General features: G+C 41.4%; 2 pseudogenes; one reads left to right on the forward strand and one right to left on the reverse strand.

Moving 5' to 3' along the window:
* The first annotated feature begins 3,691 nt into the window (after window positions 1-3,691).
* On the forward strand, window positions 3,692-5,363 carry LOC125128780 (40S ribosomal protein SA-like; annotated as a pseudogene).
* Window positions 5,364-10,269: 4,906 nt separating this feature from the next.
* On the reverse strand, window positions 10,270-18,996 carry LOC125128649 (DNA-(apurinic or apyrimidinic site) endonuclease 2-like; annotated as a pseudogene).
* Window positions 18,997-20,215: the final 1,219 nt, after the last annotated feature.

Below are 20,215 nucleotides of genomic sequence, written 5' to 3' on the forward strand. Positions count from 1 at the left end.
AATGGGGTTTCAGGTAAGAATCAGGATTGGGGAAGACATACATTCTTCTTTCTCTGGGGGAATTTTAGTCATCGAAGCTGGCGTCAGAAGATCTCAGCATGATGCTGGTGGTGGTTTTCTGGGTTATTCCCTAGGATAACAGTGCTTACAAAAGGGTGTACTGACCAGAGATTAGAACAAACTAGGAAAGTTCCTGAAATAATACTCTTTAACCCACAGGCAGTTGTGCTCAGAGTGCCTAATCTTTAGTTTAAAGGTGATTTTACTTAGGATTCAGTCACATGAGGGAGAAGCACAAGGAAGGGCTCCAAGCCATTCTCTTTTATTAAAGTATTCATTTCTAAAAGAAGCATAAGGAATGTAACTTTTCTCTTAGGTATATAAGATGTCTACATCATTATCCCTTGAGAAGGAACCAGCATACTGTCCAAAAGGCCATACTGTTGTTTCTTGACTGTTCCTCCCTTGTCTTTGCATCTCCTCCCTTCCCAGATCAGCAGCTGTCTAAACCTACTCCTTAGACCTCAGGGAAGGTCACAATGGTTGAATGAAACCCATTTCCTAAAAACAAGGAATGGGGGGGACACAAAAAGTATTTTGTGCCCAGGAGCCCCACAGGTCCCATCTTGGTTTCAAAAGGGAATGCACTTGAAAGTCAGACTGAAGTAGCTGTGGTTTACACATCCATGGTAAAACTAGGTGGCCATTGTAGACATGATTTTAGACATGTTCCTGTATTATTGAGAAGTTGAGTTTTCTGAACTGTATTGCAGACAGGACAAAAACCACAGGCGAGTGTGGTATTATCTCTGAATGTGGTTACTGCCTGTATTTTGCTTAATTGTCATGATCTTCCCTGTGTTGTGCCTGTTAGATGTCTTGCATTTCATCCCTAGCCTGAGTAGAGGAAATCTACTGGAGGACTGAGCAACAACTCTGGCCTCACTGCAAATGCATCTAATTGCTGGGGCTTCAGTGAGATGCCATGGTCATGCCCCTCTGGACTTGCATGAAAAATCCATCCAGCAACTGTGACTGTGTGGGGACGACTGTTCAAGGGGGGAGATCTCTCACCATCTTCTTGTCCCATGTGCCAATACCTCAGATGGACCCCGTCGGTAAATGTTACTGTACAACCAGACATAATTCCCCCTGTGACTGGCACTTCCCACCCACCTCTACCTACAAGTGAAGCCTGCTGCCAGGTCCTGCCCCCAGGGCACCACACATGCTGTGTTGTCACTGCAAGACTTTACTTCAGACATGTACGCTCTCCCTATCCATTAAACCACTGATGTCCTTATTACTGACTTTCAGGCTTTTGGTTTTAAAACCGGGCGAATGCAGGCCTTGTAGGCCTGTGGGATGCAGCCCAAAATCCTGTATCCTCACAAAGCCTTTCTTCTGTGTGTCCACATCTCTGGTGTTTCTCTGTGTGTCCAGGTTTCCTCATTTTATAAGGACATCAGTCACATTGGATTAAAGCCCATCCAGTTGACCTCATTTTAATTTAATCACTTCTCTAAAAGCTCTATCTCCAAATACAGTCACATTTGAAAGTACAGAGCATTAGGATTCAACATATGAATTTGGGGAGGACACAATTTGGCTCATAATAAGCAGGGTAGGGGCATGGAACCCTGGGCACCACAGGCATTGAAAGTTTGAAGGGAAGTGGAAAAGAAAGATGCAGTAGCAATTAGAACCAAGGCTGAGATCTGGAGTTCAAAACTCCCAGTAAGAACTGGGATTGGGTTATGGGTTGAATTGTTCTCCCTTCCCCACCTCCAATATCTCGAAATCCTATCCTCTAGAACCCCAGAATATGACCCCCATTTGGACGCAGAGTCTCTACACAGGTAGTCTAGTCAAAATGTGGTTATTAGGGTAGGTCATAATCAAATTGGACTGGTGCCCTTATAAAAAGGGGTAATTAGGACACAGAGAGACACAGAGAAGGAAGATAATGTAAACATGGAGAGTTGATGGGAGGGATCTACGAGCCAAGGGATGCCAAAAGATTGCCAGTAAACTACCAGATCTGGGAAGGGCCAGGGAGGATTGATCTCCAGTTTTTAGAGGGAGCATTAGCTTTTTTTTCACCTCACAATTTAGATGTTTATATTTTTATAACATCCATGTTAGATTTTTCCAAATTTATAATTAAAAAAAAAATGTGGGTGTTCCCATTATGGCTCAGCAGTTAACAAACCTGACTAGCATCCATGAGGATATGGGTTCGATCCCTGACCTCGCTCAATGGGTTAAGGATCCCGTGTTGCTGTGAGCTGTGGTGTAGGTCACAGACACGGCTTGGATCTGGCATTGCTGTGGCTGTGGTATAGGCTTGCAGTTATAGCTCTGATCGGACCCCTAGCTTGGGCACTTCCATATGCAGCAGGTATGACCCTAAAAGACAAAAAAATAAATTAATCAATTAATTTAAAAAATTTTTAAAAATGTACTTACACTTTTTTCTTATATTTTGGACCTATCTTCTGGATTCTTCTCTCTCTCACTCACTCTTTATAGTACAGGCTTTAGAATTTCAATTAGTAAGTTTGGAGGTCACCTTCCTTAGCATTTATCTGAAAATGTCTTCATTTTGCCCTTGTTCTTGAGAAGTGATTCTCCTAAAGTATATATATCTACCTTGACAGCTATCTTATCTCAGCATTTTGAAGATATTTTCTTACTATTTCCTGACTTTCACTGTTGCTGCTAAGTTAGCCGTCAGTCTAATTAACATTTGTTTGTGGTTATCTTTCCTTTCTCACTGGCTGTCCTAAAGATGTCATTGCCTCTGATTTCTGCAGTTTTGCTATGATGTATCTAAGCATCTTCTTTTGTCTACCTTCTTTCTAGTTCTTCTACTTAAAAATCGTATGACTTCCTGAATCTGAGGATTTGTGTCTTTTGAAATACTTGGAAAATTTTATTCTCTCTCTCTTTCTCTTTTTATGCTAACAAACTTTTTACTTTAAAACACTTTTAGGTTTACAGAATCACAAAGATAGTATAAAGATGGAAGGTAGTACATACTCCCCACACACAGTTTTCCCTATTATTAAATAGGTTAACTTTTAATTTTACATTAGTACAGTGTATTCTCATTTGTCTTCTTACAAATTCTCTTTGTCCTCTTTTGTAACTCTCATTAGATGCACATTGGCAACTTTATCTTAAATGTTTCTTAACCATTCTTTCCTATTTTCCATCTCTTTTGATACCTGTCCTTCCTTGTAATTTTTTTAGGCCTATTTTCCTGTTCATCAATTCTCTCTTCAGCTGTGTCCAAACTGCTCTTTAACCCATTGGTTAGTATTTTATACTTCATTTATAATAGTTTTAATTTCTATCAAGTATATGCAAATATTTTTCAAATTTAATTTGAATATTATCGCTTTGGTAGTCTGCTGTCCTTACTATGTTTTTAAGGCCTACTTTGTTTCTTTAAACATGTTGTTGGAGTTCCCGTCATGGCGCAGTGGTTAACGAATCCAACTAGGAACCATGAGGTTGCGGGTTTGGTCCCTGCCCTTGCTCAGTGGGTTAAGGATCTGGCATTGCCGTGAGCTGTGGTGTAGGTTGCAGACACGGCTCGGATCCCGCGTTGCTGTGGCTCTGGCATAGGCTGGTGGCTACAGCTCCGATTCGACCCCTAGCCTGGGAACCTCCATATGCCGCGGGATCGGCCCAAGAAATAGCTAAAAAAAAAACATGTTGTATACTATATTTGATAATCCCAACATGTGAAGTCTTTGTAATTCTGGTGTTTATTTTTGATTATGACTCTTATTCACGAAGTGTTTCATTTTCTATTTTGCCATTTTTTTCTTGTAAGTGCATGTTTGCTGCAACTCTATCAATGAAAATCGAAGCCTGGGTTGAGGGTCGTGACTGGTGTTTGCTTACGCCAAATGGGGGAACTACAGACAAGAGTCACCTTAATGGCATCCTTGGGTTGGGAGAAGGGGTTACTTGTCCAAGTTCAAGACAGAGAGTTGTCCCTATTGTCTCTTTCTGAGTGCTGTGATGATTTCTGTTTTTCTAATTTCAATTTCCCTTTCATCTGTAGGTGTAACTCTTTTAAAATCTGGAAATACTTGACTTGCCTCCCCTCTTTGAACTCATCCCACTGGGCACTGATGTTCTAGACCAGTGGGATGTACACAGTGCCCCCGGGGTTTACTTGCTTCTGTACTGTGTTGACTTACTTTCTTGGATTCCTGCAGCTGTTTTGCTCCTGGCCACCACAATACTCTCTAAACGACACATAGTGTATATACTTTAGATTTATTACAAAATGTCTGTGTTTTTCCACACTACCCAGTCAGGGGTCCATATGAAGTTGTCCTGGATTCCCATTGTAACCTAAAGAGTAGTTTTCACAATGTCTGGAGCCCTTGATGTTCTGAAAATGAAGAAGGAGGATGTCTTCAAATTCCCTGCAGCAGGAACCCACTTAGTTGGCCCCAATCTTGACTGCCAAATGGAACAGTACATCTACAGACGGGAAAGTGATAGCATCTGCATTGTAAATCTGAAGAGAACATGGAAGAAGCTTCTGTTGGCAGTTCGTGCCATTGTTGTCATTGAAAACCCACCTGATGTCAGTGCCATACCCTTCAGGAATACTAACCAGCGAATACTGTGCTGAATTTGCTGCTGCCACTGGAGCCACTCCTATGGCTGTCTGCTTCACTCCTGGAACCTTTGCCGACCAGATCCAGGCAGCCCTCCAAAACTTCGGGTGGTTACTGGTCCCAGATCTGACCACAAGTTCTCACAGAGGCTGCTCATGTTAACCCTCCTACTGTTGCTCTGTGTAACACAGACCCTCCTCTGTGTTATGTAGACATTGCCATCCTATGCAACAATAGGGGGCTCACTCAGTGGGTCTGATGTGGTAGATGCTTGGCTGGGTGCTCCTGTACATGCCTGGCACCATCTCCTGTGAACACCCACAGGAGGCCATGCCTGATCTCTACTTCTACAGAGATCCTGAAGAGATTGAAAAGGAGGAACAGGAGCAGCTGAGCAGGTGGTGACCAAGGAGGAATTTCAGGGTGAATGCGTGGCTCCAGCTCTTGAGTTCACTGTTACTCAACATGAGATGGCAAACTGGTCCTGAAGGCATGCAGGTGTCCTCTGTGCCCCTCCAGAAACTCCCTCCTGAGGACTGGAGAACTCAACCTGCCACTAAAGACCATCTGCAGCTCCTACTGCTCAGACCTCTGAATGGGGAAGAACAAGAACTGAGTGGTCTTAAGCTGTTCTTCCACAGACTCTTAAAATGGAAATAGGTTGATGGAAAATAAACAGTTGCTTATAAAACCAAAACCAAAAAAAAAAACCACAAACATCCCCTAAAATATATAATCATTTATATTATATGTATGTGTGTGTGTGTATTCTTTTTAGGGTCACACTCGCAGCATATGGAAGTTACCTGGTAGGGGTCAAATTGGAACTATAGCTGCCAGCTTACACCACAGGCACAGTAATGCCAGATCCGAGCCATGTCTGAAACCTACATCACAGCTCATGGCAACGCTGAATCCTTAACCCACTGAGCGAGGCCAGGGATTTAACCTGATTGTCACGGATGCCAGTTGGGTTCATTACCACTGAGCCACCATGGGAACTCCTATATATATTTAAATGACATATCATATATATGTTTATGAATATGTTCAATTGAGCAGTTATTAATGTTGTGCTGAAGCAGGTATGGAAGGAGAAGGAAAGAAGAATGAGTTCATTCATATGAGGGCAGCACCAGAAAAATAAGAGAGACAATGATTTGTCCAATATATTCACCCTAATGAGGTAGGAGCATGAGTGGGATACCTCTTTGTTAAAGTAAATAAGATGAAAAACTAAGAATTCCTGATGCGCCAGCAATAATTTTTGGATGCCCTGGTTTCCACACAAGGGCAGGAGAAAGACAGAGAGGAGGGCAGGGTACCTTTCCTGTGCTGCCGACTCTGCCAGCCCCTCAGCCCTGAGGGAATTAACCAAAGGTGATGCCAGCAACCTCAGGAACATGACAAACAAGCATTCCCAACACTTCTTAATCTACTTCTTAGCTCTCTTTCCAATCACATTTAGCCAAAAGACGCACTTTGACCTTTACAGCTCATTATCTGAATTACTATTGTTCCGGTTTCTCTCAAAGTCACTCTCCAGTTCTCTGAACTGCTCCCCTCAGCTCTACTGACAGCCTTTTCATGGATGCATAAATGTACCTCTTCTAGTTCTTCCTTGGGTCTGCGACCGAGGCAGCACATAGCTCTTGAAGTGACTATCCCTGAAGTGGGGTTAAATGAGGAGAAAGCTGCTAACAGACACGTGAGTGTATTTAGGCCTCAAATGCCTGGGTGTCCAATACATCATATCTTTATGTGTGAGCTGAAGTCAGCTTGCCTTTGAATGAGGCGGGTCTGAACCATCAATGCTGCTGAAATCCACTCTTTGTTTACTCTGAGCCACCAAGGAACACACACTTAGCTCATCACTGTTGAGAAGGCTGGAACCCTGCGACAATCAATCAAGGGCCTTGGCTGTTGGCAATGAATAGGAGGCTCTGCCATGGTGATGACAAGCCATGACTTTTATCTTCCACTGATGGCTTCTCTAAGCTGAAGCCTTGGTGAAATTTTCCTCTGATTTCTAGGTCACAGAGACGACACCTGGGTTCCTGATGATTACAAAGAGGCAAAATATCTCAAAAAGATAAAGTTATTTACTTCTTTCCAAAAGATTTTTATTCATTACTCTGGTTTCTCTTCAGATTGTATGAATCTTTCACCTTTTTAAGAAGATTTTAATCAGAGAGTGGTGCTGTATTTTGTGAGGTCATATTACAAGATGAATTTTGCTAGAATGGAGACAAAAACAGACGAACAGTAATAAAAACACAGGTTTACCTGAGATAAGGAAGTAAAGGTAACCCTTGTTGGCCATTTGTATTCTGTAAGTTTTCTGTTTATGCTACTTTTTAAAGTCTTTTTTTCTTTTTCTCTTTGTTTGATTGACGTACAGTTGATTTACAAGGTTGTGATGATTTCTGCAACAATGTTTTTCAGTTATACACGTACACACTTCCATTCTCTCCCAGATTCGTTTCCCACATAGATCATCACAGAATACCGGGTAGAGTTCTCTGTGCTCTACAGCAGGTCCCTGCTGGCCATTCATTCCATAGACCTCAGTGTGCATCTGCCAGTCCCAAGCCTCCAGTCCTTCCCTCCCCTCTCCCATCTTTTTTTTTCTTCTTTTAGATTATCTTTTTAGATAAGATAACCTTTCTTACTCATCTCTATATATATGGATAGTATTCTCCAATTTGGTGGCTTTTTAAAAATTTTTTTTCTTTCATTTCTAGAGAAGTTTTATGTTTTATAAGCTCAAATCTGTCAATCTCTTTCTTTATGCCCCATGAGTTTGGGGGGTTTGTTTTGTCTTATTAAGGAAGGCTTTTCTTTTCTCAGGATTGCAAAGAGATATTCTAATTATCTAGGTTTTCTTTTTACACCTCGATCTTTAATCTAACTGGATTTATTTTTGTGCATGTTCTGAGATAAGGACCCAACTTAATTGTTTTCCCCTTTATGAATATCCCTCATTGTTCTACCTGGCCTATTTGACTGCCTTGAAAAGATAAGCCTGGAAGTGATCAGCCTGCAGTGTATTCCTGAGATCAGCAGTAGGATTCTGTTCTGTTCTGTTGCGTAAGTGGTGGGGTTATTTTCAAGTGGACAAAGTGCGATGAAACCAACCATGAATGATTGGTTGTAACGAACATGAATAACTTGCTGTTTTTCATCCAGAATATGCTCTGACCATAGAACTCTACCACCTCAAATTCATTTCCTTTCAGTTTCAAAAGGAATTACTACACATTTCCTTTATACCCTGAACCCTAGGAATGATAAAACAGGATACAGTCCCTATGCTCAAAATGCTTATAGTCTCATGGGGAAACCAACTGTATATATATATATATATATGGCTATATAATATAAATATACACATGCAGATGAGGTGAATAAACACTTTAAGGCAGTATATGTTACTGCACTATGAGTGCTGTAATGAATGTCTGTCTCCCCTCCAAGACTCCAAGAGGGTAGGATGGTATCACTGTCGTTTTCATTTACCTGGAAAAAAGTAGAACATTGGTAAATGTTAGTTGAATGGAATCGAAGTAGCAGGTAGCATCAAAACTGAGGCAAGAGAGAAATTTTGATCATTTATTAAAGGTCAGAGGATTCCTGTTTCCTAGAGGTTAACACCGTGCTGGCCCTAAGGATCTGAAGAGAAGGAAGAGAGTAGGGAGGGGCTCCCAGGTCCATCTGACCCTGAGTATTGTCTCGCTTGGAACCAATTTTCTCTGTTCTCGCATATCATCAGTTCAGGTTGTCTGGGAGGGATTTGAAAAGCTGCAAACGTGATGTTGATCTCTCTAGATCGCCAAAGGCTCCCAGAGCCCTGTAGCTTTGCAAACCCATGGAAATAAATTCTCTGGGAGCAACTTCCCACCTGACTCTCCTCTCTGCAGGAATGACCAGCCAAGCGTGAGGTGCTCCCAGGAACCCATCTGTCACAGGGCATTAGCACTGAGAGTACACACCGTGCTCACAGTGCAGGAGATACAAAACCCCCTCGGCTGTCTCGGCACAAGGCTGAACCTGACCTCACCTCTCAGAACCAGTTCTAGAGTCAGTCACCAAGCAATAGCAGGAGTGGCACGCTGGCCCTGAAGATTCTGGCCCTTCCAGTCAGCCCCGAGGGGGACAGAGAAAGGATGTTGAAGACCAAAAAAAAAAAAAAAAAAAAAAAAAATGGAGCCAAACCCACATCCTAAGTCAGAGCCCTCTGAATTTGCCTGGCTTGTATCCTGGGACATGGGACACTGGGACAAGGAGAAGTATGACTGGAGCTTCGACCAGGAGAATATAAGTACATGCAGACCAGGCTCCTCTTTGTCCTCCTCTGCTAAAGAGGACCCTGCACCCTGCCTGTTGGAGTAGAAAGGTGGAAAATTGGACCCTTCCTTGCCTCCCAGGGACTAAAGGATGCTTCACGGAAGGCCTAGTGAGAGATGAGCTTTCCTCTCTTTTTTCCCCATCTTTTAAAGGTTTATTGAAGTATATTTGATTTATAATATTGTGATAATTTCTTCCATACAACAAAGTGATTCAGCTATATGCATATACATATCCATTCTTTTTCAGGTTCTTTTTCCCATGTAGGTTATCACAGAATATTGAAGAGTTCCCTGTGCTATACAGCAGGTCCCCATTGACAATTCATTCCATATAAAATAATGTGCATATGCCAATCCCAAACACCCAATCCATCTCTCTCCCCACCTGTCCCCTTTGGTAACTCTAAGTTTGTTTTTGAAATCTTTGATTCTGGTTCTGTTTCGTAAATAAGTTCATTTGTATCACTTTTTTTAAAAAAAGATTTCACATTAAAGTGATATCATATGATAGTTGTCTTTGATTTACTTAGGATGATAATCTCTAGTCATTGCTGCAAATGATATTTCACTCTTTTGTATGGCTGAGTAATATTCCATTTTTTATCCATTCCTTATTTATTCCTCTAATGGACATTTAGGCTGCTTCCATATCTTGTCTATTGCAAATAGCGCTGCTATGAACACAGGGGTGTGTGTGTATTTTTGAATTACAGTTTTCTCCAAATAGATGCCCAGGAGTGAGATTGCTAGATCATATGGTAGTTCTATTTTTAGTTTTTTAAGGAATCTCCATGCTGTTCTCCATAATGGCTAAAACAATTTACATTTCTACCAATAGCATAGGAGGGTTCCCTTTTCTCTGAACCCTTTCCAGCATTTATGGTTTGTAGACTTTTTTTTTTTTTTTTAATTAACAAAGACTTGGACTTTATGCACAGCTACATTTCCCAGCAAGTAAGAAAGGGGTTTAGAATCACAACTTCTTGGGGCAACTGGTTCCTATGTACTTCTTACAGGAAGGTGGGAAGTATGTGGGGAAATGGGTTATAGCATTAAGGCCCAAGATGCTCACCAGTGAGGAGGAGCTAGCCTAGGAAGGAAGAACAGAGAGGAAGAGAGGCCTTAGAGGAAGAAGAAAAAGAGGAAAGGGAAGGGTCCTTGAGGAAAGTAGATGAGGAGGAAGGGAAGGAGGACTTGGGGGAAGATGAGGCAGCTTAGGCGGAAGCTGGTCTCATCATGAGCAGGGTTGACCATGCCAGATATCCTGGCTTGGTTCAACTGGGCCTGCTCCAGAGGAAGAAGTTGCAGTGGGGGGAGGGGTCAGTGGGAGGACCCTGGGGCCTAGTACACATGCAGAAGTGGCGGCCCAGGTTGGGTCCTGGCTTCTCCACAGTTTGCATTACACATGGCTCCGTGTGGCCCCTACAGAGGGGCGTAGGTATGGGCCCTCTCAGCAGAGACTTCCAGAACCACGTCTGTACTTCCTTCTTATACCTGCCCTCTGAAGCCTTGGTGTGTCCCTCCACCACACTGGCCATCACCTCCTCTTCTGAGGTCTCTGGGATCATGAGACCCAGGTCACACAGTGCCCAGACTGGGAAGATCCAAGTTAGAAGAGGTTTGGGGATGGCTGGAGGATAGCTCATCAGGTTTTTTTGGCCTCTATGGGAGCCAGTCTGACTTGACCGAAGCCTGGCTGATCGCATGCGGGCTTTGTTTTGGTGCCATCTGTACCTGTGTTTGCTGAGCTGCAGTGCAGACTGCTTGAACGCAGAAATCTTGTTCAAGATGAACTAGGAAGCAAAGGATCTTGAGCTGGGTGCCTGCAAACTCGGGGAGGAAGTGGGAGCATAGAGGTGGGCACTCTTTTGCCGGCACAGGGGACATGCTCAAGGTGGCACCCACAGGGCACTGGTCAGAGCCCATCACCTCAGGCAGCAAGAAGGGCTAAAAGGTATCCATGACCTATCCCCCAGCACATAGTCAATCTGAGATCCATAGTTCAGATGGCAGGCACCAGTGACTTTTGACCAGCAGGTGAAGGCCCTTTTCTGCTTTGGCTGGAAGTAGTGGTAGCTATCATTGAAGGGTCCCATATGGGAACCAGCCTGCCACCTCAGGTTACTGAGCAAGCTGACCATCCACTCACACCCTGGGTCCTCTTCAGCTCATTCCTGCCAGCTGCCAGGAGGGCTTCTGCTCAGATCTGCAGCAAGCAAAAGAAGTGCATCTTAAAGGTGAGCTGCTCAGGCTTTCCAGGGTCCGCATGGGGGCGGTACACCATTGATTAGGGTCAAAGTCTTCTCATTCCCTTCCCATGTGTGGATCTTGTGTTGTGTGAGGAGGGCCCTGCCCTCCCTATCCAGAACCCAAAGCTCTTTTTGGGCGAACTCATCCTTGTTTCTGTAGCAACTCCCATCCCTATTTGGAGTAGCAAGTAGGTTACTCAGGCCTTCTTTGACAGCCACTGGGGTAGCACTGTCTTTACAAAAGGTGGCTACGCCAGAATAGCTACTACAGTTGCGGCTGAAGCTGAAATAGGAGTTATAGCCCTCAGCGATAGCCAGGGGCTCTGTTAGCACATCCCTGGTCATTTCAACACATCGCCTGAAGACAGACGATGTTGGCATCCAGCTTGTCCAAAATGTGCCCCACCGCCATGGCGGTACACACCCCACTCCTTGCAGGGGAGGACTCCAGATCCCATTGATGTTCCAGCTCACCACTTGCAACGTGGTGACAGCGAATTGAAATGCTGGTGTAAACCCACACCCTAAGTAGGTGCAAGCTAAAGCTCTTTTGTAGACTTTTTTTTTTTTAATCATTTATATATATATATATTTTTTCCTACTGTACAGCATGGTGACCAAGTTACACATACATGTATACATTCTTTTTTCTAACATCATATGTTCCATCATAAGTGACTAGACAGAGTTCCCAGTGTTATACAGCAGGATCCCATTGCTAATCCATCCTGAAGGCAACATTCTGCATCTATTTACCCCAAGCTCCCAGTCCCTCCCAGCCCCTCCCCCTCCCCCTTGGCAACCACAAGTCTATTCTCCAAGTCCATGATATTCTTTTCTGTGGAAAGGTTCATTTGTGCCATATATTAGATTCCAGATATAAGTGACATCATAAGGTATTCGTTTTTCTTTTTCTGACTTCACTCAGAATGAGAGTCTCTAGTTCCATCCATGTTGCTGCAAATGGCATTATTTTGTTCTTTTTTATGGCCAAGTAGTATTCCATTGTGTATATATACCACATATTCCTAATCCAATCATCTATCAGTGGACATTTATAGACTTTTTGATGATGGCCTTTCCAACTGGTGTGAGGTAATACCTCATTGTAGTGTGTTTGTTTTTTCATTTTTAAAAGTTTATTGTAGTTGATTTACAGTTTACCTCATTTTAGTTTTGGTTTGCATTTCTCTAATATTTAGAGATGTTGGTATGTTTCCATGTGTTTTTCAGCCATCTATATGTCTTCTTTAGAGAAATGTCTATTTAGATCTTCTGCTCATATTTTGATTGGGTTGTTTATTTTTTGGTATTGAGCTGCATGAGTTGTTTGTATATTTTGGAGATTAATCCCTTGTCAGTTTCATCATTTGCAAATGTTTTCTCCCATTATGTGGGTTGTCTTTTCATTTTGTTTATGGTTTCCTTTGCTGTGCAAATGCTTTTAAGTTTAATTAGGTTCCATTGTTTATTTTTGTTTTTATTTTTATTATTCTAGGAGATGGATTAAAAAGATATTGCTGTGATTTATGTCAAAGAATGCTCTATGTTTTCTTCTAAGGGTTTTATAGTATCTGGTCTTACATTTAGGTTTTTTAATCCATTTCAAGTTTATTTTCCTGCATGATGTAAGAGAATGTTCTAATTTCATTCTTTTACATGTAGCTGTCAGTTTTCCCAGCACCATTTATTGCAGAGAATATCTTTTCTTTGCTATATATTCTTGGCCTCATTTGTTGTAGATTAGTTGACCATAAGTGCAAGGGTTTCTTTCTGGAATTTTTATCCTATTCCATTAATCTGTATTTCTGTTTTCGTGCCAGTACCATACTGTTTTGATTACTATAGCTTTGTAGTATACACTGAAGTGAGGGAGCCTGATTCCTCGAGCTCTCCTTTTCTTTTTCATGATTGCTTTGGATATTTGGGGTCTTTTGTGTTTCCATATAAATTAAATTTTTTTTGTTCTAATTCTGTGAAAATGCCACTGGTAATTTGCTAAGGATTTCATTGAATCTGTAGATTGCCTTGGGTAGTATAGTCATTTTTGACAATACTGATTCTTCCAATTCAAGAACATGGTATTTTCTTTCCAACTGTTTGTGTCATCTTTCATTAGGATCCTATAGTTTTCAGAGTAGTGATCTTTTGTCTCTTTAGGTAGATTTATTTCTAGGTATTTTATTCATTTTGATGCAGTGGTAAATGGGATTTTTTCCCTTAATTTCTCTTTCTGATTTCCATTGTTAGTATATAGATGTGCAACAGATTTCTGTGTATTAATTTTTGTATCCAAATAACTTTACAAATTCATTGATGAACTCTAGCAGTTTTCTGGTAGCATCTTTAGGATTTTCTAGGTATAGTATCATGTCTTCTGCAAACAGTGATAGTTTTACTTCTTCTTTTCCAATTTGGATTCTATTTATTTCTTTTTCTTCTCTGATTGCCATGGCTAGGACTTCCAAGACTATGCTGAATAAAGGTGGTGTGAATAGGCATCCTTGGCTTGTTTCTGATCTTAGAGGAAATGCTTTCAGTTTTTCTCCATTGAATATGTTGTTAGCCATGTGTTGGTCATTTATGGGCTTTATTATGTTGAGGTAGTTCTCCTCTATGTCCACTTTCTGGAGGGTTTTTATCATAAATAGGTGTTGGGTTTTGTCAGAAGATTTTTCTGCAACTATTGAGATGATAATAATTTTCATTCTTCAATTTGTTAATGTGGTATATCAAATTAATTGAATTGTGGATATTGAAAAATCCTTGCATCCCTGAGATAAATCTCTTTTGATCATTGTGTATGATCCTTTTAATGTATTGTTGGGTTTGGTTTGCTAATATTTTGTTGAAGATTGTTGCATATATATTCATCACTGATATTAGACTGTAATTTTCTTTTTTTTTTTTTTTGTAGTGTCTTTGGTTTTGGTATCAGGATAATGGTGGCCTCGTAGAGTGAGTTTGGGAATGTTCCTTCCTCTGCAATTTTTGGGAAGATTTTCAGGAGGATAGGTGTTAACTTTTTTCTAAATGTTTGATAGAATTCACTTGTAAAGCCATCTGGTCTTGGGCTTTTGTTTTTTGGAAGTTTTTAAATCATGGTTTCAATTTCAGTACTTGGAATTTGTCTACTCATATTTTTTATTTCTTCCTTTGTCAGTCTCAGAAAATTGTACCTTTCTAAGAATTGGTGTAGTTCTTCTAGGTTGTCTATTTTATTGGCAATAGTTTCTTATGATCCTTTGTATTTCCATTGTAACTTCTTTTTCATTTCTCATTTTATTGATTTGAACTCTCACCCTTTTTTTTTCTTGATAAATCTGACTAAAGGTTTATCAGTTTTGTTGATCTTTTCAAAGAAACAGTTTTTAGTTTCATTGATCTTCTCTATTGTTTTCTTTGTTTCTATTTATTTCTGCTTTGATCTTCATGATTCCTTTCCTTCTACTAACCTTGGGTTTTGTTTTTTCTTCTTTCTCTAGTTGCTTAAGATGTAAAGTTAGGTTGTTTATTTGGGATTTTTCTTGCTTCCTGAGCTAAGCTTGTATTGCTCTAAATTCTCTTAGAACTGCTTTTGATGCATCCCATTGGTTTTGGATCATTGTGTCTTCATTGTCATTTTTCCCTAGGTAGTTTTTAATTTCTTCTTTGATTTTTTCAGTGATCCCTTTGTATAGCAGAGCTCTGCAGGGAAGGGGTCTCATTTCCAAAATGATGATTTGTGCCTTTTCTGTTTTAAATTGGATTTAGTGGAGTTGCTTTTAGCAGGTACTTAGCCTTCTCTGTTTTCTTTCTCTCTTATTGGAAATATGGGGCTGAATGGGGGTCATAAACTAGACATGGCTCTGTGGGGGCTGGGGTTCTCCGACCTGCACCTTGTTGCTTTTCCTGAGCTCCACTTGGAGCCAACTTCACTCCACTGGCACATGTACTAAAAACAGAATTTGTCTTCTCAAAACTTCTGGGTTAAGATTTCCCCAAATTGTTGGCATTTTGAAACAAAGCCACCATGTGACATACCAAGTGGGTATCCAAGGCCTCAGTCAAGGTCACCTGCCCCTCCTCTATCTCTAAGCCATTCCCCCTGCCCTTTTCACTTGTGACTGGGATGGGGGTTGACCCTGTGTAATCGGGGGTGAATCTCCACAGCTTGGAAATCCTGTAAGTGACCCTTCTGTGGGTCCTTGACTACAGTAACTCTAGCCTTTCTTCTCCAGGCCCACATTAGCCACCACCAGCTCCAGGTTAAGCCATGCTCCAGATTGCAGTTATATCATCTTTAAAATGGAGTTTGTATTCATTCCTGCCTCCAGTGTGGTTTGGAGATCCAGGGTGACAAAATGACTGGAAAGCTCTTACGCTCCACCCCACACATAGCATGTACAGAAAATGAGCATGTGGGCTATGGCCATGTTCCCCACCTTATCATCCCTTTTTGGCCTTTAAGATATTTGGGAGGGAAGTTTTTAATTTGCATAAATCAGGAGAATATATTCTATCTCTCTCCTTTCAGAAGACAGTAGGGGTTCCTCCTTCTCTTTGGCATCCTGTAAAAGACACTCCTCTGTCCCTAATGCTCAAAGACTCAGGGAAGGTCTGATCTCTGTCTCCATACCCCCTTGATCTCCAGCCTGTTTCTCTGAGCACAGGCTTGTCTCTGGATATTGAGAGTAGGATTTTGGAGGTGAACAGAACAAAGTCCCGAGGCCAGCATTCACTGCTCACAGTGGAACTTGGCCACCTTTGGTCACTAGCCCAGCCAAAGTCTTTCTTCCTGCCATGATCCCACAACAAAGAGAAGAAACACATATTGACTTCATCCTTACTGAGAACCTCCCCAGATTTGGCACTGTCTAGGATCTAAGAAAATATCAGTGCACAAAACGGACAGATATTCCTGCCCTCATGCAGCTTATGTTATAGCAGGGGAGGGCAGTGGGGACAATAAACAAATATTATGAATAAACAGAAATAACACAAGTTTGTTGACAGATAATCCCACCACTCTGGCATACCTCGTTTAAAATATATGTACTCTTTACCCATGGTGGTTTAATTCAGATCATAATGGCCATAAGACTACTCTTCCAAGACCACTGGGGTGGGTCACAGTGTTCAGCAAAGATTTGTTTAAGCTTCTTTTAAAAGAACCCACATGGGTAGAAGAGCAGGCCCAGGAATATCTGCCCTATGCCCACAGTCATATGTGAGAAAAGTTGACCTTCTACACATGTTTGACTAAATTCTGCAAATCTGAAACTAGAGAGAAGGCAAACGTAAAAGGCATTTCATGGGAAGCCAGTAAAGGGTGGTTCAAAAACTTTAAAAAGAAACAGTCTGCACAATATAAAATACCAAGAATGAGACTCTGCCTCAGTGACTCTGCCCTACAGCAATTTTCCCCAAGCAACTGAAGCTGGTTCTGTGGCACGTTACCTGGAAGAGAAGGCATATGAATATAAATGAATGAATGAATGTGCTCTGAGAGGCGAATACCTTCTAGACCTTCATCTGCTATAGGTATTTACACACAAACACGCACATGTACATGTGCACACAACCAGCTGCTTAAGATGTTTCTTCTAATCCCCATTTTTTAGTGAGAACTTGATCATTCCTTCAGAGATTATGCCTATCCTGGAGCACTCTAGCTCCAAATATTTTCTTTTTTTAAAATTAAGAAAAAAATTAAATTATAGTTGATTTACAATGTTCTGTCAATTTCTGCTTTACAGCAAAGTGAACCAGTCATACCCACATATACATTCTTTTTCTCGTATTATCCATCATGTTCTATCACAAGTGATTGGATATAGTTCCCTGTGCTCATACAGCAGGACCTCATTGCTTATCCATTCTAAATGTAATAGTTTGCATCTACTAATCCCAAACTCCCAGGTCTTTTCTTAGCTGATGTTTTTTGTCCTCTGGGAGTTAGATTTTATGTTACTCCCTCCTGAGAGGCTGTCCCTGACTAGTCCAGGATATACCCTTCAGCCCATTCTCTCCACCCACCCTGTGATTTCCTTTCAGAAGGAAAAGAAGAACCAAATATAATTTATCTAGTTTTATCACAACTAAATATAATTGAAAATTCTCTCTTACTCATTTGCTCACTTATTTATTGTACATCTGCCTCCGTTTGAAGATAAGCTCCATGGGAACAGAAAACTTATCTTGTTCACTCTCTCCCAGCTCCTAAAACAGTGTTTGGCAAGAGTAAACGTTCAATAAATAGTTGCTGAATGAAGAAATGAAAACCTGTCAGATTTCATTTAGCAGAGCAGCATTGATTTTGTTGCTACCTCAAGGCACATTCTTCTCAATCATTTCTCCATAATCCAATGTTCTGCCTCCACTTTGGATGACTCCTTCCTCAGTCTAGCTTCTCTCTGGCCCCATCATCTCTCTAAATCAGATTTCTTAAAGGTCAATCATGTCTCCTTCAGGGTCATACTCAGCGACCTTTCATCATCCTCAGTGTCTTTGACTTATCTCCATCTTTGGCAGGGAGGAACCTTCCTGAGATGCTTCTCATGGATGTGATCTCAGTAAACTGAGCCCTTGGTTTTTCTATGTGTTTTTATTTTGCTTCTCAAGTATGTGTTCTTCCTGTGTGTTCCTTAAGGTTCTGTCCTTACAGCTTCACTTTCCACTCTCTCTCCTCATTACATCAGAGATTATATTTACTGACCTGTTTTCATCATGGGTCCCAGTCTTGGGTGATACATGTGGGAGTCAGAACAGCAATTCACAAATGGTGGTTCTTTTGCCCTGGGCCCATGTAGGATTATTTTTGCACATTCTTCTGATCTCAGGGATGATCTTATAACTTATTTTGTCAATGAAATATGAGGAGAAAAACAAGGCATGCGTCACTTCCACGCAGCCATTTTATGAACTAGTGCTTGCTTGGCTATGCTCCCCTCACTCACTCTCCATGTTTACTGAGAATTTGCCAAGATGGAGCCTCCGTGAAACTGTATCCTCCCTGAGTAATTAGGATGAACAGAATCTCCCTGCTGAATTACAGCAGCTATAGAATTGTGAGTTATAAATAAGCACCACCTATTTCAAGGCACTGGGATTTTTATTACTGCTTGTTATGGCAGCATAACCTGGTCTATCCTGACTGATATAGCACCTCAATCTGACTTTTTTCTCAAGATCAACCTCTACTTCTCCAGCTGCCTTCAAGAGTTCATTCTAGCTTTACTTACAGAAGGGTAATCCCAGCCTATCTATACTTATATTCATCATTTTCTTCCCCAGCTCTGAAATGTACCTCTCCCCCTGACTCTTATGTTTTGGTTAATGGCACCAACATCTTCTCTAAACCTAAATGATATACAATCAGTTACCACATTTTGTCCCTGCTTTATTTACACCCTGCTTTATTGTTCCACAGGTGCTTCCTGGGTCAGTCCTAGACTAGTACACTCTTGGGTCATTCTTAGACTACTACATTCCTGGGTCAGTTCCTGGGTCAGTCCTACACTGGTACACCTCTTGAGTCATCTCACTGCTTCCATTCTCTTCACTTTTTTTCTCTTCTGAGCCCTTGGGTACTTGCTCTGCTTGACTGTTTTCTGTCACATTAACTTCTGCAGAAGTCTCATCTCTCCTATAGTAAGCTTTTCTCCTTGAAGCCACCATATCCTGAACACCTTTGGCTTCCCCACAGAGCACAGTTCCTAAGTTTTGTTGTTTTTCCATAAGCATTAGTTGAGTGAAGAAGCACCAGGACATGGCCCTAATTCACAGAATATTTGAGTGACTAAGCAAAGTGAATGCCTGTGGGAATTTCACAATTTGACAAAACAGAGAGCTCTATCAAGTCTAGGCAATAATTAGTGTTGTTGTTTTTTGGTCTCACATGTAATAAAAAATGGGCCATCAGTGGGTTATGCAACTTCATTTCATGTGAATTAAAGATGTACTGTTGGTGATAATAACCACCTAAACATTAGAAACATCTGTGGCTCACCATTGTTAGCTCTTTCCCAGTACAGTTTATTAAGGAAATACTGTCATATCCCAACTGCCTACTTAAGGCTGTTTATTTATAGCACAGTAAGTTCTGGAGGAGTAACTGGAAAGCCCCAAATCTCCCTACTGTCATTTTTTTTTCAAGAAAAAAAAATCGCTATTACTGAAATGGCTCCTTTATAACCTTCTCCTTGCTTTTGGATATCAGCTTCCTAGCATACACGTTCAACCTTGGGAATATGGACAACTGAGTGTTGTAATGAGGAGCCACAGAGCCGATGACTCTCTTAAGGTGAGAAACATAAATACAGACAAATATAATATGAGAACTTGCTCTGAGAACTCTCCCTATCAGTGATTTTTTTTTCTTTCTATGGCCAAACCTGAGGAATATGGAAGTTCTCAGGCTAGGGGTCGGATCAGAGCAGCATCTGAGGCTTATGCCACAGCCACAGCAACACTGGATCCAAGCTGCATCTGCCACCTGCACCGTAGCTTGTAGCAACGCCAGATCCTTAATCCCCTGAGCAAGGCTAGGGGTCAAACCTGCATCCTCAGAGAGACATCATCAGATTCTTAACCCGCTGAGTCACAACAAGAACACCCCAAATTGGTGAGTCTTAAACTGTAGTTCCTAGACCAGAAACAGTTACTAGCACCTGGACACTTGTTAGAAATGCACATTTTTTTTTTTTTGGATGGCCAAACTTGTGGCATACGGAAGTTCCTAAGCCAGGGACTGGATTTGAGCCACAACTGCAGATCTTTTAATCCACTGCCCTAGGCTGGGGATCAAACCTGCACCTTGTTATCAACCGGAGTCACTGCAGTCAGAAGCTTAACCCACTGCTCTACAGTGGGCACTTCTGGAAATACAAATTCTTGAGTGCTTTCTCAGACCTACAAACTCAGAAATTCAAGCAATGGGGCCTAGACATTTGCATTTTAACAAGGTCTTCTTGGTGACTCTGATGGGCAC

Source organism: Phacochoerus africanus, chromosome 6, assembly GCF_016906955.1.
Source record: "Phacochoerus africanus isolate WHEZ1 chromosome 6, ROS_Pafr_v1, whole genome shotgun sequence".
NCBI classification, from domain to species: Eukaryota; Metazoa; Chordata; class Mammalia; order Artiodactyla; family Suidae; genus Phacochoerus; species Phacochoerus africanus.